Here is a 7,183-nt window from a genome sequence, read left to right as displayed (position 1 = left end):
TAGTTCCATATTTCACTCCTGGCACCAGTTTTATCAACCAGTTTATGTGAACTGGGATTCAGGACAGCACATGGTGAACTGTGTGACACTGTTCCGTGTTTTCAGCTGTGTGCCTGACTGCTGCAGTTTACTGTCAAGAGCCAGACTGATGCTCCGTCTATTACAACCCCCCTTCTACTTTTCAATCTGCTATTTCAATCTGCGCTTTTAACGGAATTTAATCTCGCAGAACACATTTGGTCAAAGTATTGGACTCCTATAAAATCCAAAATTTAATTCACATAGTTTGCAGCGGTACTGAAGTCGTGTTGAAGTTTCAGTTCTCATGACAACACTAGAGTGCACCCAGTTTTATCATGGGTGAGTCCAGTGGGAGTCGAACCCCAAACCCTGGCAGTGTTAGTGCCTTGCTCTACTCACTGAGCTGCACAGGCCCAGAAATACATGACGGTGTCCAACAAGGAAGGAAAAGAAGAAAAAAAACACCAGCATTGGAGCTACCAGGTTTTTACCAGACAGTGGTGATACTTTAGTTAGATTTCAAATATCTGAACTAAAGTCCATGGCTTGGCGGTTTAGATTCTCATGCAGACAGAGGCTGCAGCTCGCTCTGCTCCTCAAGCTTGTGTATATAATTTTCTTCGTCAGCATACGACAAATCAAGCCCTATTGTATTTTTCTAGTATTAAACATGTCTTCCACTACAGTGTTTTCCTAGATATTCTTGCTTTTTCTCTACTTTTTTTATAGAGATTTTATTGCTGAAAGGTAATATTTGTCTCATTTTATTCTCTTACTAATCTGTTTTACTATTTCCTCTGATTTTTCTTTTTTGTGGTTAAGAACCAAACGGTGTCATTTTTGTATTGTTTCCTCCTGTAATGATTAATGGTGATAAGATTGCTCGATCGAAGCAGCATTTTTGTCTTAAAGTATGTAGTATCTACACTTTGTTTTTGTTTTTTTATTGAATATAACATTTTATTGATTCTGCATCTTCATTCATGCAGCGGTACTGTTTTTTCGAAGCGCTGATTAAGTAAAACTGTACAGCTCTGAACGTTTAACATCTACCATGTTCACACTTGTGAAAATTGTTTTTTGTTTTCTTTTGTTTTATCTGTATTGTTGCTATCTGGTTTCCAAGAGCGCATGAGCTAGAGAGAGAGGAAAAACGAACTCATCACAAAATGCAAAATAGATGATTCGATTTTTTTCCTCAAAAGATTTCATGGATGGGGTCAAGTTTGTTGCCTTAGGTGTGTGTCCTGCTTGGCTCCGCCTCTCTGTGCATCGATCCTAACATTTAACACAACTGAGATTCCTTCAGTCAGGACCAAGTAATTTGTACGGATTTTAGGGCAAAAATTATGATCCGGATAATTTCACTAGATATTGTGATCAAAGTTATCAATCACAATAGGCAAAATCATCTTCACTGTTTTCATCCACAGCAGCCGTTCCAACTGAGATCAAGTGGTTTAGTCTTGCCGATATGTCAGTATTGTACAATTAATTGTGGAAATTAAAATTGCGACGTTTTGCAGTTTTGCAGCACTAAAAGATTTCTAGATAAATGTATTGATTCCTTGGTCAAGCTGGACTTCTGTACTGAACGGAGAGACGAGCCAAAACAGGACAATCTACTCAGAAAATAACCTCAGCACACAAAATGTCATTAGATCCATTGTATGAGGTTGTAATAAATTTGTTTCATTATTTCATTAATTTGTTATCAAGTGAACCTTGGATATGGCGCCTCAACTGTTTTCATTATGTTTTAAATAACATAAGTGTGGTGGCTATTATGTTAAAAGCTCATATTTTTCTAAAAATATGAAACTGACTGAAAGCTATCAGTTATAGTGTGTGTGTGTATGTGTGTGTGTGTGTGAGACTTTTAACTGTAAAATAAAGTTTCTGTTTCACATCATCCTCATTTTGTCCAGTAAAACTTTTTGATAATTATAGTTTCTTACTGAGGAGAGGATGAGATGCAGCAGCTGCCTGGAGACTGGAGGGTCGCAAGTTTGATTCCCAGGACAAGTTGAGGAAATAAAGATAAGATAAGATAGCACTTTATGGGGAAATTGAGGTGAAATTGAGGCTGGGGAAGTGAATAAGCAATACTCCACCCTTTAACATCTAGCACAGTTCCCTTGAGCAAGGCACTCGTGATTTTAATTAACCTGGAGAAGGCATGTCATTTGAAAAGTCTGTCACCCAGACCTGGAAAAGTCCTGGGAAATGATGCTGAGACAAAAAGTTTTGGAAACAAAACCTGAAGCTTCTCCACTGATGATGAAATAGAGGCTGACTTTGTTGACTTATCAAATATTTATTTGAGCTTTTACATCTAAATCAATGTCATTTGGTTATTTTGTTCAAGTCTGTCTCCCATTCACTGTCAGTGGAGCAGCTCAAGGATTTATCTCTTGATACAATTATCAAGAGAGCCTTGGCTTTTTGAGACTTCATGATGATGGATCATTTTAATGTGTTTTTTTTTTATCATGAGTGTGTATTGTGGTTTAAGCCTTGTTGTAAACCAAAATTCTCCTTTTCAAGGACAGAAAAGTCTTTAACAAATCCAGACTGAAGTGTCTGAGGTTTGAGGAAAGAGGTTTTTGTTGGTGGATCTGACCTCTCAGTCCGGCTCCTCGTGGTTCAGGAGTGAGAAGAGTCCTGATGTTGCAGCATGGAGCTCAGAGGGAGAGAGAGCTCCATGCATAATGCATGGCCCGGGGCCTTGATCGCCCCGTTGCCATGGTGATCCTGTCAGTTTCCATTTCTACATTCTGGAATCTTAATAATTGTTTAAGCAATTCTATTAAGACATTTAAGAGAAGCCTAAACAAAATGAACCATACGTGGTTTCTTAAGGTATAATGAATAGGTCACAGGGTTATTAATGAGACAAACTATCAAAATGTGTAATCATGGCAGAACAGGGTTTCAGGTGACATAACACTCTATGGCGGCCATATTGGAGGTCCTCAGGTCTTGGGAAATAATGACTGTGAACTAGTGATGGGAATTACGGCTCTTTGAAGGGAGCCGGATCTTATGGCTCCGTTCCTTTCCGAGAGCCGTTCATTATTTTGAGCTGTTTGTTATTTTTCCTTTTCTTTAGTGGGCGGGGGTTACTTAACCTGACTTGCCAGATGGTTTGTTACACAGAACCATCTGCGAAGTCGTCATTGGAAACTGTTTGGAAAAGGGCAGGCACTTTCAAAAAATACTTGGCAGGTGATTGGATGAACCATCTGTCTATCACCGTCTATCACGGGCTAACTTTAACCAATCACATCAACGAACCATATAAACGAACTCTTGCAGAAGCCGGTCGGGAGAAGAGCGAAAACATCTTTTCCATCCAGAAAAGCCTTTAGTGCCGTTCTTTGCTCTTCTTTCAATGAAGAAATACTTTGGTTTTTGGCTTTGTTTGCTAGCTAACATTAAACACATTAAACATTAAAGGTCTTTATTTTGCTGTTGATGCCCTGGAAACCCCAACACAGACCTGTGGGGATTCCTGGATCCCTGTTTGACAATCAGAGGGTTAGATCATGGTTCAATAAAAGCCATTAACAGTAGAAAGGCTGATGATTTTTAGGGCTTTCTAAGAGAAGGGCAGAACTCAGTCTTTTGAAGAGGGGGAAATAGAAACTACAATTTCCTTGTATGGTTTAGAAAATCTTAATATTTCCTTGTATGGTTTAGAAAATCCTAACACTGGTTGGCACAGAAAGCGGCTGTAGGAAAAGTCTCAGGACATTTTGAAACCTGAGATATTTCAATAGTAAAATTCAAAAACAATCAACTGACTGGCTTTTCCTTTCTGCCGTTACAAACCAATTCCTTCGCCTCTGTTCTGCCTTGTTGGTGGTTTGGAGCGGATGTTAAGTCGAATTCCCCCTCTTCCCACCTCCTGCTTCGCCTGTTGCGTTGCCATGACAATACCCCTCTTCCTCTATTCCCCAACAGCCTCTTTGTGAATCTCAATAAATGGAACAATTGAGTCGTGTCGGAGCGGACTCGCTCAGAATATCTCTGCTGTGTGGATGGAGCCGTCTCAGATGTGTCGGTCACAAACAGGGAAACCGATGGAGACACACAGAGGTTTTTCCCAGGCTGTCTGTCTCTCTGTGTGACAAAGACACTTCACTGTGGTGGTAACCTGTGTATTAACCCAGCGGTTCTCAAAGTGGGCTCCCGGGGCCTCCAGGGGTCCTTTAAAGAGCTCCAGGGGGTCCCCAAGTAAAATTAAGGAATAGTTAGGAAAATTGGGACGTCATATTCGGACTTCGGACAGCGTTTCAGATAAACTATTTCCAAAAGCACCTAAAGGCAGCATAATGTTCATTTTGTAGGTCGACTAAAGTAAAGATGACCCCCCCCTCCCACACACACACACACACACACACACACACACACACCTCTATGGCCAGCCTACAGCAGAGCTACCAAACATCACGGGACTTTTTTTTATTTTTTCATATCGGTGCTGCTGGACTCCCCACCGGCCCGCAGGTCGACGTTCTCCAGATGGCCGCTCCGCCCCTGAACCTAGCCTGTGACCTTTGACATTTAAGCACACACACACACACACACACACACACACACACACACACACACAAGGTAGCTGCGGCCGTTTCCCTTTGAAGGACAGTGTGTTTAAATATATTCTTCCCAAGGGACAGGAGTCAGTTATATTTAATCAGTCCTTTCATTGCAGCTGAAAAACCTTCTCCTCACGCTCTGGAAACAGGTTTAACTTCAGCTTCAGAGACATTTTAATATCTTAACATGACCAGCTGCAGACTGTGATACATAGATTATGATTTATAATTCAGCCTGCTGCCTCGTTACGACTCTAGAATAGAGTCAGAAACAGTTTTATTGGCTGTTAAGTTTGCACATAAAAGGAAAGTCAGAGACCACCCTTTCATTTATTCAATTTTCAATAAAAATTGGCCATTATAAGTGCAGGTTATTTATTTTTCAGTGTCAGAAAGAAATGCAGGAAACATATGTAACACAAAGTTACACAAAAGCCTCCATAACTACATATAATATCATATTATTCAGCGTTTAGTGTGTCCACCCTTTGCCTTTATTCCAGCTTCCATTCTTTTCGGGAGACTTTTTCAGATCTGAAGCGAGAGTGGAGCTTCATTTTTCCCTCTCTCAAACATGAAAGCTTTAAGTCTCTCAGTCTGTCTGTCTGATGCTGACAGTTTCTCTGCTCCACCAGATCTGCATGGTTGTTAGGAGTCTCATTTTCTCTGTATCTTGGAATCATTTTTTTGAACTCCAGTTTTTGGAAGCTCTTCATTTTACTTTGACTTTCACCTTCCTTGTGCAAAGTGTATTATCGTATATCTAATCTCCTTCAGCCGTTTTAGACGCACACGAGGCAGAAGTGTGAAGGCAGCTGAGGTGTGTATTGGGTCGTTGTTGTTAGTGTCGCTTTTGAAGGGAAAGTGTGAACATGATGTCAGACACTTTTTGGAACAGCTTCTGTCGGTTTTCAGGGATGGAAGAGTTAAAGTGGCAGCAGGACGCACAAAAGCATAAAGAGTGGACAAATTAAATACTGATAGATTTGATATTATACTTAATAATGTTGGAGGCTTTTGTGAAATGTTCTGTTAAATAGGCTATATATTTCCTGCATTGTTGTTTGACACCAAAAAATAAATAATTTGTACCGAATGTCCGATTGACTGGAAACTAAATAAACAAAAGTGTGATCTCTGACTTTTGCACAGTGCTGTAGAAGTTTAGGTAATAGGAAGCAGTATATAAAAGAAACTATACAAGTATAACTAGTTTATATATTCACTACCAGTCAAAAGTTTGGACCCACCTGATTGAATGTACTATGGTTTTCACTCTCTTAAAGCCATTTTGATCTAAAGGCTTCTGCTTAAATGCTTGAAATGTGTTTCTTAGACAAATATAAACAGTGAAGTTGATCCTATGCATGAATCTCTTTCCAAAGCCTTTTTGCCTTTCCATCAAGGCAAAGGGCGGCTGCTTTAAATAATCTAAAATATAAGATAGTTTTGATTTGTTTAACACTTTTTTTGGTCACTGCATAATTCTGTTTGTGTTATTTCATAGTTTTGATGTCTTTACTATTATTCTAAAATGTGGAAAATAATAAAAAATAAAGAAAAATGTGGGGTGTCCAAACTTTTGACTGGTAGTACATATATTAAATATTAAACAGTAAATAGGTCTCTTTCTGTATAATATGCACATGGTTCTCTGTTTTAACCTGACTGACTGCACTGATAGGACATTAAGGAGGTCAGTAATGGGGAAAAAAAGAGAAATATCAGAAATATATAGAGATCTAGAGAATATTTCACTGGGTGATTTGAACACTGCAAAGGAAAAAAAAAAAAACACCCTCATAATACTCCACAACAGAATGGAATAGAAGAATATTCTCCTGTTTCGGTCTTGTCTCTAAGCAAGCTGCCTGTGAAACGGTGAAAAAGCCTCTCAGACGTTTCTATACGCGGTGACACCGACACGCCTCGCCTCTCCCCCCCCCCCCCCCTGAGCTTTACATTTTCACAAGGTGAGCGGAGATAATCTGCCCGAGGCCAGAGGGAGCCGATCCCAGCCCCGGGCCGCCGTGACACCAGATTACTCAACATCTCACAGCCTGCCGGTTTTTACAAGGATGGAGAAACTCGGCTGACTTCTGCAGATAGAGACGGAAAGTGGGGGGCAGAGTTCAGTATCTGGTAGGTTTATATTAAAAGGAAAAAAAAAATCCTCCCTCCAACTCTCTGGAATCGTCTCCTCCAGCCGGTTAGATCAGCCGAGTCTGTTCACTCTCTTTTAAGCAGCTCCTAAAAACCCATTTTAATAGGCTGGACTTCCTATGAAAACTGGCTGTGTGGGTCTCCTCTTTTAATCTGGTTATAATTTCTGTGTATGTATGTAGCCTATTTATGATTTTATATATGCATTTTATAAGTTTGGCCTTTTTATCACGATGGGGTTTGTAAATGCTTGATGTTTTTACTTTATACATGTGTATGATTGCGTTATTGTAAAATAGCTTTTAAGGGTTTGTTTTCTCTTAAAGTTGTCTATGTCTATCATGTCATTTCTTTCTTTAATCCTCTCGTGCAGCACTTTGTTAACTGTGTGCTTTAAA

The sequence above is a fragment of the Centroberyx affinis genome, unplaced genomic scaffold (genome assembly GCF_046629955.1).
Source record: "Centroberyx affinis isolate AG114_WGS23_722 - 3 ecotype Tasmania unplaced genomic scaffold, CSIRO-AGI_Caff_v1 ptg006545l_1, whole genome shotgun sequence".
Lineage (NCBI taxonomy): Eukaryota > Metazoa > Chordata > Actinopteri > Beryciformes > Berycidae > Centroberyx > Centroberyx affinis.
Note: the sequence above shows the minus strand (reverse complement) of the source record.